Source organism: Paroedura picta, chromosome 8 (genome assembly GCF_049243985.1).
Source record: "Paroedura picta isolate Pp20150507F chromosome 8, Ppicta_v3.0, whole genome shotgun sequence".
NCBI lineage: Eukaryota > Metazoa > Chordata > Lepidosauria > Squamata > Gekkonidae > Paroedura > Paroedura picta.
Genome location: NC_135376.1, coordinates 10,412,560 through 10,425,045, shown reverse-complemented (window position 1 = coordinate 10,425,045; position 12,486 = coordinate 10,412,560). Strand labels below are relative to the sequence as shown.

Below are 12,486 nucleotides of genomic sequence, written 5' to 3'. Positions count from 1 at the left end.
GAAGGAAATGAGAAGGAAAACTACATCATGTGTGGGTGGTGGTCTCAGAACCTATGTGTATTATTAAAGTGCCATCATCTCACTATAGTACTTGATAGGTTGTACTGTACCCCTCTTCAGAGAAGACTGTTGAATATACTGCATTTTCAAAGGTTTGTTTTTTAAAATTCACGGCACAGTACTTCGTCATGCATATGGTTGTAAGTTATTTCAAACATATGATAGAACCTTGAACATCTTGGATAGTTTTCATGAAGCAACTTTATGGTTTACTGACAAGCCACAAGGCCAAGGGATGGGGTTATTCCTTCACTTGAACCATCCCGAATTTTCCACTCCGGAGAATTTAGGGGAAATATCTATGTAGCCAAGGTTCTTTTGGATTATATGGATCCATGCCCTGTACTTTGCAGGGTTCTCAGCAGCATGGAGGGAGCATGAGCGCATGGAATTTGAAGTGCATTCCCTCTGTTCATTCCTTTGGCTGACTGCCTTGAGGTAATGAATTATGACAGCTAGCGTCATCCTGATTTCCCGGCATTGATCTTACTCTCTGAGAAGGATTCATGAAGCAATCCTTCCTTTCTTCTTCCCCCAGATAAGAGCAAGTTGTACACACAGACTGAAGTCACTTCTCCTTAGGGTTGCCGTGTCCCCTCAGGTATCGGTGGGTGTTGAGGGAGTAGGTTTGCCAGATCCAGGTCTGGAAACTCCTGGAAATTTGGGGTTTGAACTTCCATTGTCTCCAGTGGAACTGGTCTCGGTAGTCTGGAGTTGAGCTGTAATTCCCAGGGATCTACAGGTCTCACCTGGAGGCTGGCATTTCTATTTCTACATGGGCCCAACGTGGTTGTGGGTAATTTAATCACCAGGCACCACTTTATTCGGTGTTGAAGAAGGAGGGAAGGATTCTCGGGAGTCTTATCAGGAATCTCTAGGCAGAAAATCATTAAACGTTGCCCATCTCATACAAAAGTTGTCACCAAACATAAATGTGGACTGCTAGGTGATCATAGGCTCTTTTATTTCCATATCCAGGCAGGTTATAAAAACAGGATGTTTATGGAGGCCACCGTACAGCATTAGTTGGTTGCATACAGCTTTGTGGGTCAAATGGTAAAAGCTTGGAACCTGCTGGTTGGGGTGGAGGTAGATATTATCTTGGTGAGTGCATGGTCGAAGCCACACGCTGATGACAATCATGAGTAGGCAGAAGTGGTGGCAGGTCAGACATTTAGAGGGCAGAAATAATCAGAGGATAGACTACTTCATCCCTTCCACAAAGATAGTTTCAGAAGGCAGTGGTGTGGCTCTGCAGCAGAAGAGTTAAGTGTGAGTCTAGGAACACCTTGAAGGCCAACAAGAACTTCAGAGTATGAGCTTTCAACGGTCCAAGGGCCTTCCCTCAGACACATGATGAAGGAATTGCTTTAGGATGCTTAGGGCTGATCCTGCATTGAGCAGGGGGTTGGACTAGATGGCCTGTATGGCCCCTTCCAACTTTATGATTCCATGATTCTATGATTCTATGGCCTGTATGGCCCCTTCCAACTCTATGATTCTATGATTCTATTAATTCCTTCCACACCAGGTGATTCTCCCTGTGGAGTGTCTTTTTGAGTCCTTTTTTTCTTATCTGCTCACTTACAGTTTCCGATCCTGGTTGGAGTATTAAGTAGGCCATGTTACCAGAGAAACATATAAGGCAGTGAAGCTGGGGCTTCCCTTGCAAGAAAAAGAAGTGTTAGTTTGATACCCCACTTTTCACTGCCCAAAGCAGTCGAAAAGAGTGTTGTTTTGAACTGAGTGTTGTTTCTCCCTGTCTCAAAATTCAGCCTAGTTTTGAAAAAGAAAAGTTGGTTCTTATATGCCACATTTCTCGACCTGAAGGAGTCTCAAAGTGGCTTTCATTCGCCTTCCCTTTCCTCTCCCCACAACAGACACCCTGTGAGGTAGGCAAGGCTGAGAGAGCCCTGATATCACTGCTCGGTCAGAACAGCTTCATCAGTGCTGTGGCGAGCCCAAGGTCACCCAGCTGGCTGCATGTGGAGGAGCAGGGAATCAAACCCGGCTCACCAGATGAGAAGTCCCCACTCCTAACCACTGCACCACACTGTAATGATTCGTTTGGCACGAATGAGTGAGGAAAGACAGATCCCGAGTCTGCTTCTGCAACCTGGCTTTCCTGGTCTCCTACAAAGCCCCCGAAAGCGGCTCCTGTTTTCTTCATGTACATTTCCTTTTAATCAGACCATTAGTATTCCCACTGATTAACCAGCTACTTCTCTATTTAATTAAAATTTGGGCTATATTTCTTTTTATCAAGAGCCAAAGGTTTCAATTACATTTTCTTCTCATTATAGCAGGGCTGACTCCTGTTAGCCAGGAACACCAGAGGTATTCATTAACTCTTTGCGGGCTCTGAAAAAAAAAAGAGCAGGTAATAAATTGGCCCTTCTCGCTATCTTCCAAGTCCCTCGATAACCATGCTGATTCATATTTCCGCACCTTTCTCATCTAGAATTCTCCAGCCAGTTTAAAATACAAATGTGAATCGTCGTTATTTTTCATCTTAAGAAGCTCCTAAAACGGTATAATTTATCTTCAGGTATGAAAGCTGGTTCCTAATGTTCTTGCACACCATAGGGAGCATTCCGAGGAACCTTGGAGGAAGTTAAACAGATGAAGGGATATGGGCGATGTAGACAATCATGCTTCATTCTCATTGGCTCACTGTCACCCTAAGGGCGCAGATTCACCTCCTTCCGTTGGTATCAATGAGGGGAGACATCCCATCTCACCCCATTCTGTACACTTAGTTTTTCTCTTTGAAAATCCCTTTCCATTTCTCCATTTCCCTTGTGTGAATCAGAAATCTTCCCACACTTGTCTGAAACCATCATATGAAGAACAGGGGACGGTTGGAGAGCATAGAATCATAGAGTTGGAAGGGGCCATGTAGGCCATCAAGTCTGACCCTTGCTCAATGCAGGATCAGCATACTCGCTACTGATCTCCGGACAACAGAGATCAGCTCTCCTGGGGAAAATGGCTGTTTCGTAGGGTGGACTTGATGGCGTTGTATACCATGGACAGCCAAAGTTACCAACAAGATAGTTTTAGAGAGGAGCAAACCATCTATGTCATTAGAAGGCAAGATATTACGGCTAAAGCTCACTTACTTTGGACGCATCATGCGATCAGACTCGTTAGAAAAATCATTCATGCTCGGCATGGTCAGCAGCAAAAGGAAACGTGGTCGCCAAAGGATCCACTGGCTCAACACGATCAAAACCGACACAGGGATGACCATGAACCAACTGAAAGAAGCGATCATTGACAGAGACAAATGGAGAAAACTTTCCTATAGAATCCCCAAGGGTTGGACACGGCTGAACGGATGTCATCATCATCATCCCGTCGAACTCCCTCCCCTCCCCCAACCCCACTTTTTCCATGCTCCATCCTCCCAAATCTCATTCTCACCTGGAGTTGACCACCCCACCGAAGGGGTGAACTAGCATTGCATGTGATGTCGTTTCTAGATGTTACCAAACAGCTCTGGTAATGTTTGCTTCGGATATTCCACTTTCCATATGCTAAAAGCAACATGAAGTCCTGCAGCTAATGTCTTCACCGTGGATTTCCAGGTTCAAGCCTGTCAAGAAGCTCTGCCCTTTGGCCCAGAGGCATTCCCCTTGGATGCTTCTTAGCCCTAGAACAGGGGTAGTCAAACTGCGGCCCTCCAGATGTCCGTGGACTACAATTCCCATGAGCCCCTGCCAGTGTTTGCTGGCAGGGGCTCATGAGAATTGTCATCCAAGGACATCTGGAGGGCCGCAGTTTGACGACCCCTGCCCTAGAACAACAATCTCTGTCTGGACTTGGCCCAGGGCTCAGCATGCTGAGGACTGTTCAGCAAAGAAAGCTGTTGATTTCTTCCTGCCATCCCTCCCATATAAATTAGGTAAAGTGATTGACTTGTGGTGGTTCCAGGAAGAAACTGACTGGGATGTGACAAACACCAAGGGAGAAAGGGATGCGGGGAGAGGACATTGATGGTTACATTATGACAAACAGAACAGAAACCCTTGCTGTCAATAAACCCTTTGGGGCCATACGTGGGGACATCAGTTGTGAATTCTCGACCGACATTCCATGTGGGCTGGAAAGCATCATGCATTTTCATTAAAAGGAGCTCCTGCTGACGAACAGGGCCTTTAAAATATGCTTGTGCACTGCATGCCTGCTGTGGTAGGTTCCCCTTCAGCCTCAAGAACCATGAGGTGCCCTCTAGATTCAGATTCAGATACCTTTATTGGCATAAGACTTGATATACATAAAACAAAATTTAAAACAGAAACAAATTCCGGGCATAGACAGATGGAGAACAGTAATAGGGCCTTAAGTCGTATACCTGATCTGCAGCAGGTAAAGGTAAAGGTATCCCCTGTGCAAGCACCGTGTCATGTCTGACCCTTGGGGTGACGCCCTCCAGCGTTTTCTTGGCAGACTCAATACGGGGTGGTTTGCCAGTGCCTTCCCCAGTCATTACCGTTTACCCCCCAGCAAGCAGGGTGCTCATTTTACCGACCTCGGAAGGATGGAAGGCTGAGTCAACCTTGAGCCGGCTGCTGGGATCGAACTCCCAACCTCATGGGCAGACAGCTTCAGAGAGCATTTCTGCTGCTTACCATTCTGCACCACAAGAGGCTCTTCTGCAGCAGGTAGTGCCCTCTAAAAGCTCTGTGTTTATGGTAGCCTGTGGATAACTGCTCCTCTGGATCCTTGAGGTAGGTATGTCTTATTGACAGATTCAGGATTTTGAAGACATCTTCCTCCTCTCCTCAGAGGAGCCTTTCTCAACCTTTTTACCATTGAGAACCCCCTGAAACATTCTTCAGGCTTCGAGAAACCTTAGAAGTGGCACGGTTGTGTCGAATATTGTTGGGATACACAGCTGTGTACTGTCTACCCGGGACCCCTCCCCTTCCCATCCCCTCCAGGCCCATCATTGGCCATTTGGGGACGGGACGGCGGGTTGACGTGACCATATTTGGTCATGTCACCTGATAAAAGTTTAAGAAATTCAACTATACATATAAAAAGGTCATTAACTCCCACCCATTCAGGAAACCTTTCCAGGACAGTCAAGAAATCGAATAATAATAATAATAATAATAATAATAATAATAATAATAATAATAATAATAATAATAATAATAAAAGAAATCCTGGGGTTTCATGAAACCCTGGCTGAGACAGCCTGTCCCAGAGAGAGTGATCATTCTTAAAAATTCTTGAGATATTAAATCACATCTGGGTTCAAGTTCAAGTATAAAGTATGTATTATATACATTGTTGTATTATATACAACGAAATTGTGCTATTACTTTGTATGGTTTTGCCCAACCTCATAGCACTGATAGCCCCCCCCCCAAAAAAAAAGATCTTAAACTATAAGAGGAGGCAGCTTTTTAAAATGTTCTTAAAACCTAAATTCCATTTAGCATTTAATTACTGTTTTAACTTATTTGTAATTGCTTTACCTTTGACGTTACACGCCCTGAGCCAACTAGGGAAGGGTGGGATCTAAATAATAATAATAATAATAATAATAATAATAATGATGATGATGTTAATAACAACAACAACAACAACAACAATAATAATAGCAGCCCTGCAATAGAGGCATTGTTATTCCGGAAGAACAGACAATGTCTTCTCCTGTTGCTGACTCCACGGAGTCCCCCAGCAGCAGAGAGAAGCCAGGGCAATTTCATTTCCCTTCAGCGCTTCCCCTCTCCTGTGATTTACTGCCCCAGAGAGAACCAGACCCACCCATCAGACTTGCAGCCATCCCTTCAGGGAAATGGAAGCAGTTTTCAAATGCTCAGCCATCGAGCACCTAGGCAGGGTGTCATCTTGTATTTTCTGGGACAAGTAGGTCTTGCTGGCTTGTTATGATCCTGGAAATATGAAGGACGTGAAGCCCCCTAAGGAGGACAGGGAGATATTCTGGCTCAGCATTTTCCATTCCATTCCATTCCCTCCCCTCCCTCTCAATGGCAATTCGGCTTTTCTCCCCCCCCCTCCCACACACACACATGCACAGATCCTTCGCCGCACAGGCCCGTCTGCTGCCTGGCAACAGTGCCACGGGCGATGTCACAGGGACTCAGAAGCCTGTGGAAAGGGAATAAACAACAGGGCCTGCTGGATTTGTCTAAAGCGGCTGGGCTGGGAGCCTTGTTGGTCTACCAGCATCTGCCAGAGATATTTTCAGAAATCAGGTTAATCCAGCCGCAGTGTTGGGGACGCTTCGCACAAAAACCGCAGAAGCCTTGAGCTTACTGATACGGGTGCGCTGCCTCAAGTCACGGCTGATGTTGAGCTTTATGCGGCATGCAGCCATGTATGAGAAAGGAATGCTTTAAATTTGTTTTTAAGGCATTGAAATTAGGGGCGCCGGGCCTCCTGCTATGGCGGGAGAATTCCCACTGGTGGCCCCTGTTGCTTAACCAGAGAGCCAGTTTGGTGTAGTGGTTAGGAGTGCGGACTTCTAATCTGGCATGCCGGGTTCGATTCTGCGCTCCCCCACATGCAGCCAGCTGGGTGACCTTGGGCTTGCCACAGCACTGATAAAGCTGTTCTGACCGAGCAGTGATATCAGGGCTCTCTCAGCCTCACCCACCTCACAGGGTGTCTGTTGTGGGGAGAGGAATGGGAAGGCGACTGTAAGCAGCTTTGAGCCTCCTTCGGGTAGGGGAAAGCGGCATATAAGAACCAACTCTTCTTCTTCTTCTTCTTCTTCTTCTTCTTCTTCTTCATAAAAAATGTGTGAAAAACCTGGAAATAACATTACGTCATTCTATGAATAGCTGGAAACTCTATGGGTCTACTATAGAGTTCTCAGCCATTCTTAGAGTGATGCAACACGACTTGTGGGTTTTCCCAGAAGTGATGTCACGGAGTGTGTGATGCTCCCCTATGTCCCCATGCCCCCCATGTTTAGAGTAGCAGCCTGGCTCCTAAGAGACTTGATTTCGAATTGCCACTCAGCTGTGAATCTCTCTGGGTCATTTTCTCTCATTTTCTCATTTTCTCTCAACGTAGGCTGCCTCACTGGGGTGTTGTAAAGGTTAAATGAAGACCATGAAAATCATGCACACTGCCCAAAGCTCCATGGGGAGATGAGGGGATGCATAAATTTGGGCCAACACATACAGTGGGTTTCTATAAAGTGCTCAGAATGACCACTTCAAGGTGCCACCGGGCTCCAATACATTATTATTAATTATGGGTTGGCTCCTGTCATGTTTTCTGCTCAGCCTCAACTGATTCACCTCCTTGCTTTTGCTTCCCCGACATAATTTTTGCGATGGTCAACTAGGCGCGCCACCTTCCTTCTTCAGCAGAAAATCTGGCAGGATCGATGAATCCTTTAGGTTCATTCTGTATGTCCCCCCTTCCCGGGACAGAGCGGTATGAGTGACGTCTCTGTGCCCCTCTTCCCAACCCCCTCTTGGAGGTTTTTATTGGGAGAACGATAGTAAGTTGAGTGCCGTATCTCCTTTTAGTTACTGTGATTGGTTGGCTCTGTGCTATGGTTTTATGTCTGGAGATTTTAATGGTTTTTTTTTTTACTGGGATTTTATTCAGACAAATGTAACCCGCCATGAGCCATTTGGGAGTGGCGGGTAATAAATCAAAATCAAAATCATCATCATCATCATCATCATCATCATCATCATCATCATCATCATCATCATCATCATCATCATCATCATTCTTTTGGACTGTCATAAAATTGCAGGGGATTGTTACAAGCCAAATGAATAGTCAGTTTTGAAATTGTTGCAAATCCGTGTACACGAAAGAAGGGATCCAAAATGCCATGGAGACAGAGTGGGGAGGAGGGAAGAGGAAGAACAATGACCTCATCTTCTGGCAGCCATTCATCATGACTACAGCTGGGATATGAAAGGTCTGAAGCATGACTAATTGGCTCTTGAAAGTTCCTTTCTGCAGATTGACTCGGCCACAGATAAATGCTCAAATACACGCAAGGTGATTATCTGGTGCAGATCCATCGTCGTACTGTAGGCAGATGGAATTGGACTGTATATATAGATTTACCTATCAGCTGTATTCTAGCTGAATTGCTGCAGGAAGACGAGACCAAATAGGTCCTCCTGTTTTCATTTTGTTCTTTTACTTCAAATATTCAGTTCCATATTGAGTCTATTGATTTGTAATAATTTCAAAGGGTTCTCCCCCTGCAAAAATGTTGATTCCTTTTTGTTCCTAAAGCATCTCTGCATTTAAATAAAGAGTCTGGAAGTTATGAGTACTTTCAGCAGTGCGGGCATCAATACAACTCAAAATGAATCTTCCTCCGGAAACGCACTGTGCAAACTCAAGGTTTTCTTTGGGGCACATGGCTATGTGCTGTCAAGTTGTAATTGGTGACCTCAACAAGGGGCTTTCAAGGTCAGTGAGAAGCAGAGGTGGTTTGTCCATTGGCTTCCCTTGCACATCCCAACCCTGCTTTCCTGCTGATGGGGCTATACCATGCTGCTTCTCTTCCCTTGTAAAACTATCTTGTGAAACCCACAGATTCATTTCCGTCAGCCCAGTTTATCAAACTGATACCACAAGACCGCAGTTTAATCCCACTATAGAATCCTGGGCCCATTCCGCACACATAGGATAATGCTCTTTCAATGCACTTTGACAGCTTGATTTTCCTGTAAAGGGCCCATTATGCACGGAGTGGAAGGTCTGCATTCGGGGTGGAATGGCGGCGGCTAAAATCACCAATTATGCACGCTGCAGGCGGCAACCGGGTGCAGAGTCAACGTATGCCGCCGAAAAAGCTGTGTTAGCGAGATGCGGAAGAAAGTGGAGCTTCCCAGGACCAGGAAGCAATCTGCATTATATCTATGGACACTTGACTGTTATTAGGAATAAGAACATATGTTGACACCTCCCTATGTTGACACCACCACCACCACCACAAACTCTGAGATCACAAAACCATGATGCCATAAAAAAAACCCCTAGAAGTAATGCTCTGATGAGGGCCTTCCCATCTCCAAACCCATAAGAACGTAAGATGACCATTGCTGGACAACACCAATGGTTCATCCAGTCTAGTGTCTAGTTTCACACAGTGGCCAACCAGCATCTCTAGAAGGCCAGCAACAGGGCATAGATGCCAAGGCATCCCCCTGATATTGCCTCCTGGCTCTGGGATTCAGAGGCTCTGAATGGGGAGGTGCCCCTCAGCCACCATGGCTAGTAGCCACTGATAGACTTGTCCTCCACGAATCTACCGAAGCCCATTTTAAAGCTGTTTACCCAGCCCTCTCCAGGCTCCCTTCCCCCAAATCTCCATGCATTTCCCCAAACCAAGTTGGTAACCCTAACATCTGAATGTTAACATTTTATCTGCCGCCCTTACAGCTGAACGAAATGGCTGCTGCACCCTCTGTCTTTGTTGCAGCTATACGGATCAAATACCACCTGCTTGAAAAATGGAATTTCCCCTATGAAGTGGAATAAAACATGTGAAAAGCAGATACTAGTTTCCTGATTCTTAGAAAGGGGGTCAATCCAGCTCTCTTCCTTAAATAAAAAAGGATGGTAAGAGGCCCTCCGGGGTATTCGAGACCATTAATTAAATCCACTTTCCTTAGATGCTCTTCCCAGCAGCCTTGGGAATTATAAGCCTTCTGAACTTACCTAGTTTTCCAGTTGGCTTATTTTCGCTGCTCAGAGTTCAGGTATCTCTCACAGCTTGCCCTCCTTCGCTTTTAATTTACAAAGGGCCGGAGGTCCCCAATGTTGTTTTTCTAGCAGAAACAAGCAGTGAGAACAGGGAGAGGGAGAAAATCGGGATTGTAAAACCTCTCTCTACATTCTTCGGGGGTGAATTTTCCTCTGTAGTTACCCATTAGGTATTGCAAAATCCTTGCAAGATCTCTCCGAGTAACTTTAATCTGTGTTTTCTGTCTTCTGGTATATCCCTTCTGACCTAGAGATGACCTACCGTTTCTCAGAAGAGTTGTTGTTGTTGTTTTTTTTTGTGTGGACCCTTTGGTGCTAACTTAAACTACCATGCAAATGAGGGCTTGCAAAAGGACCAATCAGAAACTCTAGGGCTACGTTAAGGGCCAATCTGGGCTCTTGGCGGGCTCCCCCAAATTGTATGTAAGCCCATGTTTCCATCCAGTTGTTGTTCATTGTTTAGATGGTGTTTGCATTCAATAAAAGAGCCGTGTTTTCGAAGAACTTGTAGTCTGTGTCTACTGAACCCGCAGATTTATTATTTTTTATACCCTGCTTTTCTCTCTGGCTTACAATCTTCTTCTCTTCCTGTTCCCATCCCAGGGACCTTGTGAGGTAGGTGGGGCTGGCAGAATTCTGAGGGAACTGTGACTGACCCAAGGTCACCCAACAGTTTTATGGGAGGAAGCAGGTTGGCCAAACTGGGGGAGTGGTGATCTTTGATGGCACGTGATGACATCACTTCCACTGCATCCTGGGAGCCCTGTCATTGCACCAGGGTGGCTCTCTGCTACTCACCCAAGAACTCTATGGCAAGTGCTAGAGCGTTGTCATGGTGCAGAGCCAGTGATTCCAGGTCATGCCAGAAGTGACATCATCATACACCAAAGAAAACTGCTGCCCCCTGCAGTAAGTACCCAACTTCCCATGCATTTGCCTGGCCTGAAAACCTTACTAAGTGACCTGAGCGATCAGAAATATGCATCACCCCTTGGGAGACACTCCTGGCTTTAGCCTGGGACTGTGAGCCTTCCCCCCAACCCACAAAAAATAGCCAGTGCTGCACTCTCCAAGAGAAATGGCTAAGGGAGATGCCCCTGAAATTTTTGCATCCCATTTCTACTCTGGTTGTCCAAAGCTTCTTTTTCTGTGTGTTCAGATCCATTTAACACAACCTCCTAGTATTATTTTTGGAAATGAGATGAATGATTTGGCACTGGAAGGCTTGGCCAAGAGAGCTTATGGCATTCCCTGTGGCAGGTGGGATAACGTTTTTCATTCTTCATAATGTATTACAGTCCGTTTCGTATGCCTCAGTGACCTGAGCCTTGCTTGAGTACAGCGGAGGATAATGATATTCTCAAATGCATCAGCATGATAGTTTGGGATGTCATGTAGAAGGAGAAACTACTGAGAAATTCGACCTTGTTATCTTATTCCCCAAAATGCTCTTGCAAGGACTTACAGATTTGCTTTTTGCGTTCTTGGCAACGGACTTACAGATTTGCTCTTTGTGATCTTGGCAAAGGCTGCTTCAAGGATGGGATGGGAGGAGAGGGTATCATGCCAAAAAGCAGGGGTAGCCAAACTTTGGCTCTCCAGATGTCCATGGACTACAACTACCATGTGACCCTGCCAGTATGTGCATTGTTGTCCTTGGACATTTGGAGAGCCACAGTTTGGGCACCCTTGGCATAGAGAGTCATAGAGATCATATCCCACCAGTTTTGGCTCTTCTACACTGTCTCCCAATTTGTTTCCGGGACAGGGCCTTTTTGGTCATGGCACCAGAGCTCTGGAAAGCCTACGACGTGATCTGAGAAGCCAACAGAGATCAGAAATATGCCATCACCCCTTGGGAGGCACTCCATTCACCCCCGCTTGAAAAGATGGAACTGGGTTTTCTGGAAATTCCTAGGGCAAGTGAAGCAGAAATTCAGATCTGCACACGAAGAAGCGGATTTCGGTGGGGAAATGGACAAAAAAGTCTACCCATTAAAAATGCAAATCCGAACACTGTCGCTAGTGTGGAAACAGACTCAATCTCAACTACCTAGCAGCGTGTCTGCTGTAGGGAGAGGAAGGGAAGGCGATTATAAGCTGCTCTGCTAATCTTTAGGGTAGTGAAAAGCAAGGTACAAAAACTCACCTTTTCTTTTGAATTGACTGGCGATTCATTGCAATTAATGGATATCTCCTGGCCCCACCTGGAGGTTGGCAGTCTTGGTGGTAGCACTCAGGAACCTCCGGTCCGACAGAACACACGCCTGGTTTTGAAAGGCATCTCAGCTGGCCATCCTCACTACCACTTGCAGTATGCCAAGGATGAAGGGGCACCTAGATGAAGGGACACAGTCTTGTGAGCAAAGCAGTAGTGCTGAATTCTGCTTCTTGGGCTTTCAGATTTAACCAGGCCTGCTTCAGAGGCCACTGCTCGGCCAGACGAGACCAGAACTGGCTATGAATCTAATGTGCTGAAATGTATCCAGCATGCTGGCCAACCGCATTCTGTAGAAAGGTTATGTGTCTGGATTGCCAAACAAGCACAAGACAGAATGCCTTTAAAGGGGGACAAAAAAAGGAACCCAGATGCTTTAGTGAGCTCAGCATGCATCTCTGGTGTCCTGCCTGCTTTCTGGATTAAGAAGCAGCAACAACAAGCATTCGGCTGATTTATGACTTATTTTCCCAGGG

General features: G+C 45.9%; 1 long non-coding RNA gene across 1 annotated transcript; it reads right to left on the bottom strand.

Annotated features, from left to right (window-relative positions):
• Window positions 1-1,025: 1,025 nt before the first annotated feature.
• Window positions 1,026-12,201, bottom strand: LOC143842572 (uncharacterized). Its single transcript, XR_013233186.1, has 4 exons — window positions 11,942-12,201; window positions 9,748-9,857; window positions 3,183-3,320; window positions 1,026-1,312 (listed from the first exon to the last, which is right to left on the bottom strand). It is a non-coding gene; the product is annotated as an uncharacterized LOC143842572 (long non-coding RNA).
• Between the last annotated feature and the right edge of the window lie 285 nt (window positions 12,202-12,486).